Consider the following 18,126-nt stretch of genomic DNA (forward strand, 5'->3'; position numbering starts at 1 on the left):
TATTTTCAGACCACAAACTAGAACTCAATCACAAGAGGAAAGTTGGAAAGAATGCAAATACATGGAGGTTAAAGAGCATCCTACTAAAGAATGAATAGGTCGACCAGGAAATTAAAGAAGAATTTTTAAAAATTCATGGAAACAAATGAAAATGAAAACACAACTGTTCAAAATCTTTGGGACACAGCAAAGGTGGTCTGGAGAGGAAAGTATATAGCCATACAAGCCTTTCTCAAGAAACAAGAAAGGTCTCAAATACACAACCTAACCCTACACCTAAAGGAGCTGGAGAAAGAAGAGCAAAGAAAGCCTAAACCCAGCAGGAGAAGAGAAATCATTAAGATCAGAGCAGAAATCAAAGAAATAGAAAAACAAACAAGCAAACAAACAAACAGTAGAACAAATCAACAAAACTAGGAGCTGGTTCTTTGAAAGAATTAGTAAGATTGATAACCCCCTGGCCAGACTTATCAAAAAGAAAAGAGAAAGGACCTAAATTAATAAAATCATGAAAGAAAGAGGGGAGATCACAACCAACACCAAAGAAAGACAAACAACTATAAGAACATATTATGAGCAGCTCTACACCAGCAAATTTGACAATCTGGAAGAAATGGATACATTCCTAGAGACATATAAGCTACCAAACCTGAACCAGGAAGAAATAGAAAACCTGAACAGACCCATAACCAATAAGGACATTGAAGCAGTCATCAGAAATCTCCCAACAAACAAGAGCCCAGGGCCCGATGGCATCCCAGGGAAATTCCACCAAACATTTGAAGAAGAACTGATACCTCCTGAAAGTGTTCCAAAAAATAGAAATGGAAGGGAAACTTCCAAACTCATTTTATGAGGTAAGCATTACCTTGATCCCAAAACCAGACAAAGACATCATCAAAAAGGAGAATTACAGACCAATATCCTTGATGAACACGGATGCAAAAATTCTCACCGAAATACTAGCCAATAGAATCCACCAGTACATTAAGCGGATTATTCACCACGACCAAGTGGGATTTATTCCTGGGCTACAAGTTTGGTTCAACATCTGCAGATCAGTCAATGTGATACGATACATTAATAAAAGAAAGAACAAGAACCATATGATACTCTTGATGGATGCTAAAATGGCATTTGACAAAGTCCAGCACCCTTTCTTGATCAAAACTCTTCACAGTGTAGGCATAGAGGGTATACACCTCAATATCATAAAAGCCATCTATGAAAAACCCACAGTGACTACCATTTCTGAATGAGGACATACGGAGAGCTTTTCCCCAAGGTCAGGAACACAGCAGGGATGTCCACTATCACCACTGCTATTCAGCATAGTACTAGAAGTCCTAGCCTCAGCAATCAGACAACAAAAAGAAATAAAAGGCATCCAAATCAGCAAAGAAGAAGTCAAACTCTCACTCTTTGCAGACGATATGATACTTTATGTGGAAAATGCAAAAGACTGCACCCAGAACTGCCAGAACTCATACAGGAATTCATAAGGTATCAGGATATAAAATCAATGCACAGAAATCAATTGCATTTCTATACACCAACAGCAAGACAAAGGAAAGAGAAATTAAGGAGTCGATCCCATTTACAATTGCACCCAAAACCATAAGATACCTAAGAGTAAACCTAACCCAACAGGCAAAGAATCTTTACTCAGAAAACTATAGAATAGTTTTTGAAATTGAAAGAAATGGAGGAAGACACATTAGGAAATGGAAAAATGTTCCATGCTCATAGATTGGAAGAACAAATATTGTGAAAATGTCTATGCTACTTAAAGCAACCTACACATTTAACACAATCCCTAACAGAATATCATCAATTTTTTTCAAAGAAATGGAACAAATAGTCCTAAAATCTGTATGGAACCAGAAAAGACCCTTAATAGCCAGAGAAATTCTGAAAAAGGAAACCAAAGTTGGTGTCATCACAATTCCGGACTTCAAGCTCTACTACAAAGCTGTGATCATTAAGGCAGTATTGGACTGGCACAAAAAGAGACACATAGATCAATGGAACAGAATAGAGAGCCCAGAAATGGACCCTCAACTCTATTTTCAAGTAATCTTCAACAAAGCTGGAAGGAATGTCCAAAGGAAAAACGACAGTCTCTTCAACAAATAGTGTTGGGAACATTGGACATCCATATGCAGAAGAATGAAAGTGGACCATTTTCTTACACCACACACTAAAATAGACTCAAAATGGATGAAAGACCTCAATGGGAGACAGGAATCCATCAAAATTCTTAAGGAGAACATGGGCTGCAACCCCTTTGGCCTCAGCCACAGCAACTTCTTCCCAGAAACATTGCCAAAGGCAAAGGAAGCAAGGGCAAAAATGAACTATTGAGACTCCATCAAGATCAAAATCTTTTGCACAGCAAAGGTAATAGTCAACAAAACCAAAAGACAACTGACAGAATGGCAGAGGATATCGACAAATGACATATCAGATAAAGGGCTTGTATCCAAAATATATAAAGAATTTACCAAACTCAACACCCAAAGAACAAATAATGCAATCAGGAAATGGGCAGAAGACATTAACAAACATTTCTGCAAAGAAGATATCCAGATGGCCATAGACGCATGAAAAAGTGCTCAACATCACTCAGCATTAGGGAAATACAAATCAAAACTACAGTGAGATATCACCTCACACCAGTCAGAATGGTTAAAACTAACCAGTCAGAAATTGACAGGTGTTGGTGAGGATGCAGAGAAAGGGGACCCCTCCTACACTGTTGGTGGGAAGGCAAGCTGGTGCAGCCACTCTGGAAAACAGTACAGAGGTTCCTCAAAAAGTTGAAAGTAGAGCTACCCTAATGACCCAGCAATCGCACTACTGGGTATTTGCCCTAAAGATACAAATGTAGTGATCTGAAGTGGCACGTGCTTCCGAATGTTTGTAGCAGCAGTGTCCACAATAGTTAAACTGTGGAAAGAGCCTAGATGTCCATCAGCAGTTGCATGGATAAAGAAGATCCATAAATACTATGGAGCCATCAATAGAAATGAACTCTTGACATTTACAATGACATAGATGGAACTAGAGAGTATCATGCTAAGCGAAAGAAGTCAATCAGAGAAAGATAAGTATCATATGATCTCTCTGATATGATGAATTTGATAGGCAAGTTGGGGGTCATGGGGGTGGGGAGGGAAAAAAATGAAACAAGTTGTAATTGCGAGGGAGACAAACCACAAGCGGCTCTTAATCTCAGGAAAAAAACGTAGAATTGCTGGGGGGAAGTGGGGGGATAGAGTGGCTGAGATATGGACATTGGGGTAGGATATGTGCTTGGTGAGTGCATCAAATTGTGTAAGAAATGTGTTCAGACCTGTACTCCTGAAGCAAATAATATGTTATATGTTAATTTTTAATAAACCACCTTAAGAATATAGAAAGGCAGAAAAATTAAAACAAAAGTCAGTACAATGAAAGAAACAACAAAGATATATTAAAAATTAGTAAAATTAAAAAACAATCATACACAAAATCAATGAAATCTAAAGTGTTTTTTTTAATAGCATCAAAGATTGATAAACATTTAAATAGAATGATCAAGGGAAAAAAGTAGAGAACACAGAGACTACTCATATCAGGAATAGAAAAAGGAACCAAGTTGCACATCCCATGGTATTAAAGGAATAATGGAATATTATAAACAACCTTATGGAAATAAATTTGTTGATTTAAATAAAATGCACATATTCTTGAAAGGCACAATTTACCAAAACCTATGCAAAATAAACAGAAAATTGCATAGCTCTATAAAGCCATATATTGTTTAAACATTTTAATTTGTAGATTTACAATAAAACAAAAAACTTCCCACAAAGAAAATCCAGGTCCTGATGTGAATTCTAGTAAAAACCTATAGTAAATATACTACCAATATTACACAAAGTGTTTCCCAAAAAAAAAAAAAAAAAAAAAGGAAAAAAAGACATTTCCAAAATAGTTACAAGAAAATAAATAATCCTCATAAATATATCCAAAAATCCTTAACAAAATATTAGCAAACTGAATCCAGCAATATATAAAAAAAAAAAAAAATCATGAGAAAGTGTGTTGTAACCCAAAATGCAAGATTAGTTCAATGTTTGAAAAATTAATCTGATCTAAGGATCCACATTAATGAAAGAGAAAAATTATATGGTCATACCAATAGATAAACAAAAGTATTTTAACATAACATCTCCCATTTATGATAGTTGCAATAAATAATTAATAGAACACTCCCTTAAACTGATAAATAATATCTATATATTAAAATAAAAAACCTACCAACAGCATTGTATTTATTGATGAGAAACTCAACATTCCCCACCTAAAACTGGAAACAAATCAAGAATATCCATCAATAACCACTTCTATTCACATTATACTGGAAACACAAACCAGTGTAATAAGTCAAGAAATCAAATAAAATGATCCAGAGTCAAAAGAAAATGTAAAACTGTATATACAGATGACATGGTAATCTTAGAATTTTAAGAAATCCTAAAAATTACAAAAAAAAACCTGCCAGAACTAATAAATTTAACAAAGCTATATAATAAAAAGTCATTTAATAAGAAATCATGTTTCTATGTATTATTAAAACAATTTAGATGAAACTTAACAGCCAATAGATGGGCACCTGGGTGGCTCAGTGGGTTAAGTCTCTGCATTCAGCTCAGGTCATGATCTCAGGGTACTGGGATCAAGCCCCTCATCAGGCTCTCTGCTCAGCACGGAGCCTGCTTCCCCCTCTCTCTCTGCCTGCCACTCTGCCTACTTGTGATCTCTCTCTCTCTGTGTCAAACAAATAAAATCTTAAAAAAAAAAAAAAAGCCAATAGAATCAGAAACATAAAATAGGGATAAAACTAATAAAAATGTGTAAAACTACTATCTTGACAATAATAAAACATTGCTGAGAGAAATTAAAGGAGACCTTAATTAAATGAAAAGATATACCATATTTATGAAACAAAAGACTCACCATTATCAATAATTTTTATAATATTATTAATTATCCTCAAACTGATATATAGACTTGATGCTGTCCAAAGTTCTAGAAGATTTATTTGTATATATTGACAAGCTGAATTTAAATCTTATATGGCAATAAGGAAGATGCACAATACAAAAATATTCTTGATAAAAACAAAGTTAGAAAATTTACAATACCTGACTTAAAGTCTTACAATAAGCTATAGCAATCAAGACAGTATAATATTGACATAGGGATTGATGAAGAGCTCAGTATAACAGAAATAAGCACAACTTAAATGGTCTTTTCAATAAATACACCAAAATAACTTAATGGGAAAAGGAAAATCTTTTCAACAAATAGGACTGTATACAATGGAGAAAAAAAAATAAACCTATAGACTTATATCTCATACTCTGCACAGAAATTAGTTCAATATGAACTACAGACCTACATATAAAATCTATAACAATAAAGCTCCTAAAAAATCACTTATATGAATATCCTTCTGACCTACAGGCAAGAAAGAATTTTTTTAGACAAAACCAAAAAGTGATTATAATAAAAGAAAAAAGTGATAAATTAGACATCACAAAATTTAAAAGTTCCTCTTCAAAAGATACCTGAATCAGTAAGCCCCAGGCTGGGAGGAAATTTCTGTGATATATACATCTGGCAAAGGATTTGTTTCTAGAATATGTCTTTTTAAATTGTATGTCAATAATAAAGAAAAATGAACTTAAAATGAGTAAAAGACATGAACAGACACTTCACAAAAGAATACGTACAGGGGCACCTGGGTGGCTCAGTGGGTTAAGCTGCTGCCTTTGGCTCAGGTCATGGTCTCGAGGTCCTGGGATCGAGTCCCATATTGGATTCTCTGCTCAGTGGGAAGCCTGCTTCCCCTTCTCCCCCTCTCTCTACCTACTTGTTCTCTCTCTCTCTCTGTCAAATAAATAAAATCTTTTAAAAAAAAAAAAGCATACATACAAATAACCAATGAATATTAAAATCTGTTCAACATCATCAGAGAACAAGGAATATAAACTAAAACTCTAATAAGGTACCCCTATCTACCCAACAAAATGGATAAAAGTATAGGCTTACGCCAATATCATACTTAAGCAAAAACATAGAACTTCTATGTATTGTTGATAAATGGTATAATCACTTTGGAAAATGATTTGGAAATTTCCTATAAAGTTAAATGTGTTCTTACCTTATATCCAAGAATTTGGGTTTTATGGTTATTTATGGGTATTTCCTAAGATAAATGAAAATATATGCCCACAAAACCACTTGTGCAAGGATGTTCAGAATAAGGTTGTTTGTAATAGGAAAAATATGGAAGCAATCCAAATATTCATCAACAAAGAGTGATATATTCATGCAACTGAACAATACTCAGCCATAAAAAGAAATACACTACTGATACAAGAAACAATAAATCTCAAAAAATTAAAATCCATCAGAAGCTTCTAGCCCCATGAGATAAAGTAAAAACTGCTTTGTATTATTAAAGGTTAGTGCCTCAGTAATCAAGTTTCAGCTTTTTCCATCTTCACTACTCTGAGCATTCCTGTGGTTTCAGCAATAGCAGACATACTCCAGGAGTTTGCAAATTCTTCTGCAAAGATAATAAATTTTAGACATTATGGGCCGTGTGATCTCTGTCACAAATACTCAACTCCACCACTGAAGTGCATGAGCTTCTCTAAGCAATAGGAGTATGTCTGTGTTTGGCCCACAATATATAGTGGGCTTTTTTTTTTTTTTTTAAGATTTTATTTATTTATTTGACAGAGAGATAGAGGGAGAGCATAAGTAAGCAGAGCTGCAGGCAGAGGGAGAGACAGAAGCAGGCTCTCTGCTGAGAAGGGAGCCTGCTGAGGGGCCCGATCCCAGGACCCTGGAATCATGACCTGAGCCGAAAGATCCGCTCAACCAACTGAGCCACCTGGCTGCCCCACACCAAGCTATTTCATACAGAAAAGAGTACCTACTATGTGATTCCATGTTAAAAGAGGCAAAACTAATCCACAGTTAATTACTATTGGATCAGGTTGCCTCTGGGGGTTGCCTGAGAAAGGGCACACAGGAACATTCTTGGGTGATGGAAACTTTATGCTTGATAGACATGTGATACCTGGGTGTTTACATTTTTCAAAACTCAGATTATACCTCAATTAAAAAATAAAACTGAAACTCAAACATAAGTAAAATTCAATGCTAATACTAATATCTACAGTTTACCATTAGTGTTTTAAGTATTATATAACTATAATCTGCTATAAGGACTTTAATTAAATGTCCTTAAAAAGAAAAAAGTTTTCCTCAGGTTTATATAATACTGAAAATGTTGCACAGTAATAAAAACTTATTTTGAACATGTCTTAATACTAAAAATATTAGATCAGGCAATACAATTTTATTTTTATTGTGTAAGCCATACAGATTTTCATGACACTAAATCAATATACAGAATTTCTAGGGAGTTGCAACTTTACACTACTAGAAATAAAGGAATCAAGTGAAAAAGTGGAATAAAATTAAAGAGAGTAAGATTACCATCAGATTTAAATATGTATTTTAGGGGCGCCTGGGTGGCTCAGTGGGTTAAAGCCTCTGCCTTTGGCTCAGGTCATGATCCCAGGGTCCTGGGATGCAGCCCCACATTGGGCTCTCTGCTCATCAGGAAATGCTTCCCTCTCTCTCTCTCTGCCTGCCTATCTGTCTACTTGTGATCACTGTCTGTCAAGTAAATAAATAAAATCTTAAAAAATAAATAAATATTTTAAATGTACTACTGTTTCCTATATATATTCACACACACATATTTCTATATACACACATGTGTATACATGGAAATAGAGCATGTTTCTTAGTGGCATGGGTTTCGAAGCTTGTATTTGTGGCTGTACCATGGACAAGCTGTGAGACTCTGGCTAAGTCACAACATTTTGATTTCTGAGTTCCTCTTATACAAAATGTGGATAACAACAATACCTAACAAATATGAAACAATACAAAGAGAGATTTTTTAAGCAATTCTTTAGACATAATATGGAATCAATAAAAGTTAGCTACTCTGTCCTTATTTTATCATACAATGCATGATAAATTATATATATATATATATATATATATATATATATATATATATATATACAAATACATATATAAAATACATGACCATATATGAAGATAGGGATATTAGTATGGAAGTAAATATGGATATGGGTAGAAAAAAATACTAAACATTTCAATAAAATACGAATCCCTCCTCAGTGGTAAGATTATGGGTAATTTTTATATACTTTTATGCTTTCTACTTTTCCTCAAGAAAGATTTTTATAAATAAAAATATTAAATCTTGGGGGAAAAAATGGTTGTCTCTCAAATCCCAAGCAAATATCTCAATGCCCTCCAAGGTAGCCCAGGTGTCCTCGAGATAGCAGACATCATCCTAAGTCAATTCTGTGCTGTAACTGTGAAAATATCTCCTCAATAATTAAAGCATTAGCCAGTTGGCCTTTTCCATAAAATCATAACAGAAATGGCTGATCACCACATTATGTAGGAAATTCTGTATCCCATGGCTGGAGATTAATAGAATGGCATATTCCATTGACATTGTCATACTAAAGCAACAGTGTTCTCTCCATGCAGCCACAGAAGTGGGTACGCTGTTCTGAGCCAATCTAAGGTGATTACCACGGAAACAGCACTCATTTTACTAACAGCAAGGCATATTATCCTTCATGCATGGTGTAGCATCCAAGTTTAATAAGATTCTGAAAGTGAAACTGAGGACATTTGGGAAAAGGACCCTAAATTCTGTGAAAGTATTTTGTCACCTCTTATTTGTTTATCACTTGCACATCAAAAGCCATCTCAATTATGCTAATGAATCAATTTAATAGAAGGGCAAGTAGATACACCATAACAGAAAGAAGGCAATGTTAATAGTACAGACTTGAAAGTTTGATTAAAGTAGTAAAAAAAAATTATCTCTCTTATACTATAGTATGGAGGAATGGGGGGGTGAAAAACAGGGGATAATTTAATATTAGATGACACAGATAAATCAGAAAGCAGCTTTTTAAGCTATAATTTTTGGTGAGGCTAAGCAAGTATTGAAGATCGGGACTGGCTTTGGTATTAAGGAGTTTTCTAGGTCCTGGGAGAGCAGAGCCATGCCACTCTCTAACCCTGCCCACCCTGCTGCCAGAGTATTCTTTCTAAAAAACATATCTTTAAAGCATAAAATCCATCAGAAACTCCACCATCATCCACATGGTTAAAAGGAAAACTGTGTTTACTTATCAGTAGGCAAGAACCTCTAACATCAGGTTCCACTCCAATCAGCCCTGCTAAGGCTTCAGCAATAAGGTGGTACTTGCTGACCCCTTACATAACACCTTGATTTTCCATACAGCAATGCCTCAGCACAGGTTGCTGTGCCTACATAAAAGGTCCCTTTCTTCTTTGTTCAGCTGAATTATTCCAACTCATCCTTTACAATTAAGTCCAAATTCCAAATTCCAGAGGTCCAAAACTGTCCAAATTCCAGAGGTAATTACTCCTCCTGTGTGTCACCAAGACATTGTACATGGGTACCACATTAACACAGGGATTACTGACATACGTGTTTGTCTCCTAGGAAACTATGTGTTTCAGGAGAACAGAGCAGAAGTTGTATCTTAATTACATTTGTATCTCTTTGCAAGGTAAATAGTTCATGTTCTATAAAAATTTTATTAAATATTGACTTGAATAAATAGAAAAAAATTCTATGTTTTAAACCATCATAAGATTAAGTTCAGAAGAAAACTGTGGATTTATAAAGGAAGGCAAAACCAAATTACCTAGTGGCCATTAGCCCTATTTTTCTAATTTTTCATCAAATTTATCCCTGTAAACTAATAATTTCTTGTCTATAATCCCTCAAATTATTTGGATATGAATTAGAGCAGAATTGCTTCTTTGGCTTAATTGATATCCAATAGCTTATGAGAATCATTAAAAAAACCAAAGTGGAATCCTGAGGTCAAACAGGAGTGTTCATCACTTGAATGAACTGAGGCTATTGACTGCTAGGGGCAGTCAACTTACAAACGGCAGTTTTCATGTTCATCTCACAGCTACTATACCCAGGACAGACACACTGTACCAAGATTTCTGGAAGTAACTTAACCTCCAGGAAAGATTAGTTTTCTAGTTATCAATCTGTTTGACTGAAATGGGATAGTCTTTCTGCATTTTAAAAATTATAATGGCAAGTTTCATAACTGACATATTTTCTTCTGTGAATAGTATCTCAATTACCTCCCCACAATCCTTCTCCCTACTCTTGTCCCAGACTATCAGAAAAGCCCCAAGCATCGGTAAGTTTTTCAGCTCTCTCCAATGCATATCAAGTCCCTAGGATAGCATTTACTAAAGTATGCTACACACAATCTCAATTCCATAGGATGTTAATACTTATTACATGAAAAGAGGATTCCATGATCAAATAACCATAATATACAGTAAAAGTTATCTTTCACTAGGACTTCTCAGAGACTTTAATACATTAAAGTCTATCAAAAATCTCACACTTTAATATATGTTCATGTATCATATAGGAATTACTGCATATATGACCATGACATATTTTTTCCAAGCATCTCTCAAAGTACTAGTGGTCTATGGAACACATTTTGAGAAATTCAAGTCTCTTACCCAAAAGAAGGATGTAAGGACTGTGAAGTATTTCAAGAGCATGATGGCAGTCTACTCTCAGTATGACAAGACCGACAAGGAAATGACCATAGTAGGCACTAGACAATCTCACCAAAGTAATATGTGTCTCCCAAATAAGAAATAAACATAATTGTGAACAGTTGGAAATTCAGTCACTTTTTTTTAATTTTATTTTTTTCAGTGTTCCAAAATTCATTGTTTATGCACCACACCCAGTGCTCCATGCAATATGTGCCCTCCTTAATACCCATCAGTCATTTTTCTTAATTACATTTAAAGTATTTTTCCAAATGAAAAAATAATGGACATAATTACAGATAAAGAATATACCTAGAGAGTTAAAACAGAAATATTAAGATGAACACTCTCAGATTCAGAATTAGGGAGGTGGGACATGCACTTTGTCATCCAAAATTCTGTCTTAGCATTTCTTATTCAAGGGTAATTTACACATACAAAATATTATAGTGGGTTTTTTTTTTTAAATTAGAATATAAACAATATCATAGGTGTACCCATGAGTTTTTCCTTTGGAATGCTAATTAAATCCTATTATACAGATGATGTATGTGCAGGCTTTCACCTGTATATGAACACAGATATGGAAACGAGACTTGCAACAGAAGCAAACAATCAGGACCAACAATGAAAATGAAGGAAGGCAAAGCATGGAGTGACTAAGACAGACTTGAGATCTAAGATGAGGTGCTGAGAGCTCAAAACATGAATAGGCAATAGTTAATACTAAAAAATCAAAGGAAGTAGTTGGTCCAAGTCTGCCGATGGTTAGAAAATATTCATCCAGCCAAGAGAGGCTCACAGCAAGAGCACCTTCTGACATAGGAGAAACTGGTTAAAATTAAAAGACTTCACATCCTAGAAATGCTGGAGATTATTGTGATCTAAATTAAAAAAAAAAAATTCGTAGAAATAGTCCTGAATTTAATTCTATATTCTGCCACTTCCTAGAGACCTTTGGATAAGTTCCTTGTGATTTCACAAGAAATCAAAATAATGCATATAAATTAACGAGAGCTCTCCCTGTTCCTCAAAAGATGTTTAGTGAATATTAGCTATTACAATCATTGACGTTTCCGGGGTCGTAACTTGATTTGGGATAAAGCAGAAAGCTACCTATATTAAATACCAAAAGAGGTTATGAATCTGGAACTTGCATTGTAAGAATCTCCTTATCAGAATGGGGAATGAGAGAAAAACCAAGACGCAGTACAGAAGTCCAGGGAACAACACTACATGTTCAAGGCTTAAATTGTAGTCAGACATCTCAGGTTTAATGTCAGTTCTCAGTGCTCTGTGGGCAGTTACCCTGGTCACCATGGTCAACCTCAATAAGGGTGGCAACAATGCTGTATTATCTCACCAGTGAGCAGCTAGGTCACCTTCAACAAGCCTTGTAATATGTTGGTTTTAACGTTAAGGCTTTCCAAGATGTGAGGTATACCTGCCTCAAGAAGGACTTGAGCAGGAATATGGCAGGAAAGAGCCCATAAATGGGGTATGTCCAGGGCTTCAACTGTATAAGGATGAAAACAGTAGAGGCTAGAGGCAGACAGAAGGAAGTTAGACTTGACTTCTGTCTCACTAAACCTAGTCCTCATGTTTTTCCAATGACTTTTGGTGTTCAAGGCCCTCTACCAACATTTCTCAGTTCTTTTTGGCTAGCCACACTCCCTATTGTTCTTCTGATACTTACAGTTCTTCACTGGGCAGAGAGTACATAAGGGTCACCTAGGAAGTCTTTGTAAGTTAATAATGCCCCAATCACTACTGATGGGATTGGTGGTATGTGTTCCTGGATTCTGTGGATGGCATGTCAATGCCAATGTAGAAGATGGCATAAGTGTGAAATGCCAACACAGAGACACACTCATCTTTGGAAACACTGTTCTCACTTCAATCTTTTTTTTCAGGCAACAAATAAAATTACCCAATGCAGGATTTGGGTGTACATGCACCCATGCTCACTCACCTGAATGTCATCTTGTCATTACTAATTTGTATCTCGTATTCTATTCTTAAAAACTTCAGCTCAAATATGGTAATTAAAAAATGTAAACTATAACTTAAAAGTTTTAGAGGATAGAAAAAATCTGGACATCTGATATGCAATTCTCTCCCTCAGTATACACTATATAAATGGAAGGAAAATGTCTGCCCCCTCACACTCTTCAAATCTGAGGCACTGAATCCCCTATGAAGCTTACACTAACCTCCAAAAATCAGCCTCTGAATTGTGCATTCTTTGGTTAAAGTTATCCTTTTGACTGGCATGCCTCATAAAATCTTTGCAAGTAATGCAAAGAGGTTGTTAAGTAGAAAATATTTCAAGAGCTCTGAAAATACAAGCTTGACAGAGACATAGCCTTGAAGCCCTCAGTTTACAAGAAAATTTATTGTACACACATGTTGTAGCATTAGAATGTAGTATGTGGCATTAAATCAAAAAGGAGACAGCCAAACACCTACAGTTCTATGCCTGAGTTAAAAAACAAAAACAAAAAACAAAAAACAGTCACCCAGAGATGGGGGGGAAAAAATTAAGTGCCAGGAAAAGAAATGACTATAAAAAGCTCCGTGGGAATGTTATAAACTATCATTTTCTGGGCTCTGACTTTGAGCTAGTAAGAGACCATCAGTTCTTCAAATGGCTTCAACAGATGGAAAATAAAAATTACCAATGAATATACTGGAACCTTGTTTTACAGCTCTATACGTCTGAGACACATTACAAAGCAAGGAGTAAAACTGAATATCCTAAATAAATACAGATTATAACGGTTATAGAAGTGACAAGTATGAAGTTGGCCGGAGGGGTGGGGGTGCATTATAATTTTTGTGTTTTGCAGTATATCAGTTTGTGCGACCAGGAAGTCATCGTTTCCAGAAGAAATCACTACAGGTGTGGCAGTCAGCCAGTGACTCACTAGGCTTTCCCCAGCAATGAGTATAAGGTTCTTTCTAAGTCTTAGAAAAATGTGGAAGCTTCATTATTAGGAGTAACAGTTGAAAAATCATAAGAGTATCTTTAGATAAAATTTAATAATTTTTCAGAGAGGTTATCTTCATTACTATTGATTCTTTATGGTCTAGAAAATTAACAGCACTCAAGCCTTTGTCTTGGCCCTGAAACTATAATTCGCACAGTGACACCATTATAACCTCAAACTACTCATTACGGCCTCAGGTGTGAAAGACATAATAAGAACAAATAAAGACTGTTCTCAGTAACATGGACTCAGTCAGAATCCCAATTTAGTGCCCAGAAGTGCTGAGAAAAAGAACAGCAGAAAATATTCAACACTCGAAACACGAAAACCCCCATAACACGGTTTGGTGCACAATCTCTCAAATTAGAAATATATATAGTAGTTAAACCATATAGTTCATCATTATATAATGAATAACAACAGCACAAGAATGGTATTGGTGAGATTAATCAAGGGAACACAAGATTGTTTTAAGGCACTGAAGTCTGAATACATTGTTTCAAGTGTTCTCCACAGACTTTTTCGAAGATTTAAATTTTTTTTAAAAAATCGAAATGATAAAATACAAAGGTGCATAATAATAATAAGTTTGGGGGCTTTTTCTGAGTTCTGAGTGAGGTGATTACCTTTCTTCTCATGTCTCCTTAATAGTGCAGCTGCTATATTCTTTTGCTGCACACATCCTTGCGTGAGCTCTTTTGTTGGTGTATGCATAGGCTTTGAAGAAAAGACTCAGCTACTGGTGTTAATCCAACAATAGCATAGCCCTATTCACAACCCCAGCAAACACATAATGAATACAACCAAGTCCAAACTGTGCCAACTGGATTGTTATGCTGACCCTGCAGGACAACGTTCTATATTTCAAAACAACTATTAGTAACATATGCAAACAAAATGTGTGATAGCTTAAATTTTTTTTTTTTTTTTTTTAGATTGTGCAGCTGGTTCTGCTGTTTACTTACCATCTATTAACACTTCCTCCTTCTTACTAAAACCTGGATTTTTTTTTTTTTAAAATCAAATCCTTACTGTAATTTGTTCTGTTGTCCAGAAGACAAGAGTCAAGGCAAGATCCTATTATGGGCCTTGTTATAAACAAGGTATTTTCGTGGTTCAGCTTACTCTAAGCTTCACCTAAAACTAATCTTCCCAAGCTCTTGGAATATTGATGATGTTTATATTGCTGACTAGGAGCCCAGGCACAACACTGTTCCAGGATTACCATCTATTGCATCAGGCTGCTGTCATGACATTGTTGTTTGATGAAGTTCATTTGATGATAATAAAGTCATAAGACAACTTTATTAATTTTATTGTCTTAAACATCCAAATGCAATTTATCTTGGAAAATGGTCAGTTTTTAAGATTATATCACATGCTACTAATGAGGCTTCCAGTGTTCAAATATTTTTTGAAAGAACAATAGAGAAATTCAGGATCAATTAGAAGTTACAGAAAAAGATGGGGTGCCTGGGTGGCTCAGAGGGTTAAGCCTCTGCCTTCAGCTCAGGCCATGATCTCAGGGTCCTGGGATCAAGCCCCTCACTGGGCTCTCTGCTCAGCAGGGAGTCTGCTTTCCCCCTCTCTCTCTGCCTGCCTCTCTACCTACTTGTGATCACTCTATCTCAAATAAATAAATAAAATCTTAAAAAAGAAGTTACAGAAAAAGAAATTCTTATACCATATACAAAATGATAGTGACCAAAACCAACATTACCCACACAAACACTCAAGATACTGCATTTAGTGACCAATCAGAAACCATGCCATTTGGGTACTGACTAGGAGAGAAACATGCTGCAACATTTTGACAATAGTAGAATTTTGACATGAAAATATTTGTTTCGCTTGGGTATTTAAAATTATATCAGCATCAATTAAATAATTTTTATTTGAGTCAGGTTTCATTATGTGGTCATATTTCCAAGGTTGACAACACTAACTTGGACACATTTCCTAATATGATAGTTTTATTTTCTGTCACTCTCTCTGGAATATAAGCTTGCATAAAACTCTAAGTTTTGTTTTTTGTGTTTCCTCAGTACAGAGAACTGTGCATGGTGAATAGTAGGCACCAAAGAGGTATCTACTGAATGAATGAGTGAGTGAATGAACCTAGAACACAGGCCATCTGCTCCGCAAAGAAACACCAAAGTCGCATGCTTCCAAGCATCCACCAAACCCTGTGTTCAGAGCAAAGATAAATAAACAAATGACCATAGCAAATCCCTGGCTCAGTAAATTGGCAAAGATTTCTACATTTTCACACCTTAAACCACAAGAAGTATCTTAATACACTGTTACATTAGCATTACTATCAAAAGTTAATCCAATCCAAGAAATTGGTCATCACTTGTTCTCTTTAATTGCTGGTTAAGAGTTTCTAGATGTCTCCAGGGATGAAATCGTGGATTGCTGAGCATGACATCATAGCCACCAAATCATTTCATTCATGACACAGGGCAGGAGAGGGGAGAACAGAGGGGAATAAAACTAAATTATGTCAAGTATACCACTTAAAATACAAGGCAGAGTACCTGGGACCTTGTAACATCACTAACAGGATAAAAGTACAGAGCCTGTGAAACAGTGACTGAATTAGTAAAGAATTTTTAAAAATAAAACTTAATCTCACAAAACAAACTGAGAGTTGCTGGGGGGAGGGGGTTTGGGAGAAGGGGGTGGGATTATGGACATTGGGGAGGGTATGTGCTTTGGTGAGTGCTGTGAAGTGTGTAAACCTGGTGATTCACAGACATGTACCCCTGGGGATAAAAATATATGTTTATAAAAAATAAAAAATTAAAAAATAAATAAAAAATGAAAATAATAAATAAATATAGACAACAAACAACTCTAAAAAATAAATAAATAAATAAATATAGACAACAAACAACTCTAAAAAAAAAAAATAATAAAACTGAGGACTTCACGTTTGGGCACCAGAACTTACATCCAATTTATGGTGAGAGGAAACAAAAACAACAACAACAACAACAAAAAAAAAAACAACGGAGAAAATAAAAATCATATCTTTTTCTAAACATAATACTAAAAATAACTCCATTTTTAAACAGGTCAACACAAAGTATGCCAAGAAAAAAGCAACGTGGAAGCAGTTAATAAAACCAATCCAGATTTTACTCAACTTCAAGTATGTAGCTCACATAGCACTTTCTGTTTATTTGTACTAATAAGATAAACCTATTCTCGTCAGTAAAATTAACAATCAAGTCATTTTTGTTCTCTGACAGCAGTAGCTTGCTTTATCATCAAGGGATTAAAAAATGGAATGAGATGGACATGTCCTCCACTTCTACACTATAGACTTGAGAAAGCTTACTTCTTAACCCCTTGCATTAAGATCAGCTGTAACACCTAGACAGCTGCCATTAGTGGTCATGTTTACAGCATTTTTCATGTGGCTCCCTCGTGTCCTTCTCCGTGGCCAGTTCATAAGGGCATCTGGTATGCCACCACTCGCACTCCCTCGATGAAGTCACCTTCTCTCACAGTAAAGTGCTTCACTGGGGTCTCTTAAATCATCCAGCCAGTGCTATCCCAGAAAAGCACTGCGTTGAAACAAAATAAAACTGCATCCAGCAAATCAATCCCTTACAACAGAGCTCGACCCTTTGACGTGTGTCATTTCATTTTAATCTCTGTGGCTCTGCGAGATAGAGATTACTAGTCCTATTCTATGATTTAGGAAGCAGAGGAGCCCTGACTTGCTGAAGGTTAGAGAGCTGGTCCAGCAGCTTGGCTGTATTGATCCTACATTTTTAAGGCCAGAGCTCTTTATACGTTCTACAGCTGCCCTCCTAATGAACTTCTCACAGGTGCTCAGTTCTCACAATACTCTTTCACATTCTGTATCACTGGAGTGATTGTTCAACGAAGATTCTGAAATAAGTTTTCCCAAGAGTCAAAAACAAATTAAAGGCCTAATTCACAAATGACAACATGCACGGCATGAAAAATAAAATAGCCAGGCCACGAGTGTGAAAGACCATTTCTTTAGAAAGACTGCAGTCTGCACATACAGATAAATGATTAGTCTTCCCTGATTTGTATGCAGCTGGTAGCTTTGTCTGAACCCTTCAGGTTATGACCATGACACTGGGATACTTTTGATTTTCTTCTTAATTGAAAATCACATGGTAACGATGGCCAAGTTCTGTGTAGCGCAATCTCATCATCTCGCAGGGGCAATCAATGACTTCAAAGCTGTCTAGCACTAATAGAAGTGCACTCAAATAGCTTTCAGGAGAACACAATCACTGTCTTCTCTTTTCTAATTTTTCAGCACAATAGTTCAGAGCAATGGGGAGAAAATGTGTTATTAGAAGAAAAGATGTGAGTTTTTACCTTGGTT

Source organism: Mustela lutreola, chromosome 4 (assembly GCF_030435805.1).
Source record: "Mustela lutreola isolate mMusLut2 chromosome 4, mMusLut2.pri, whole genome shotgun sequence".
Lineage (NCBI taxonomy): Eukaryota > Metazoa > Chordata > Mammalia > Carnivora > Mustelidae > Mustela > Mustela lutreola.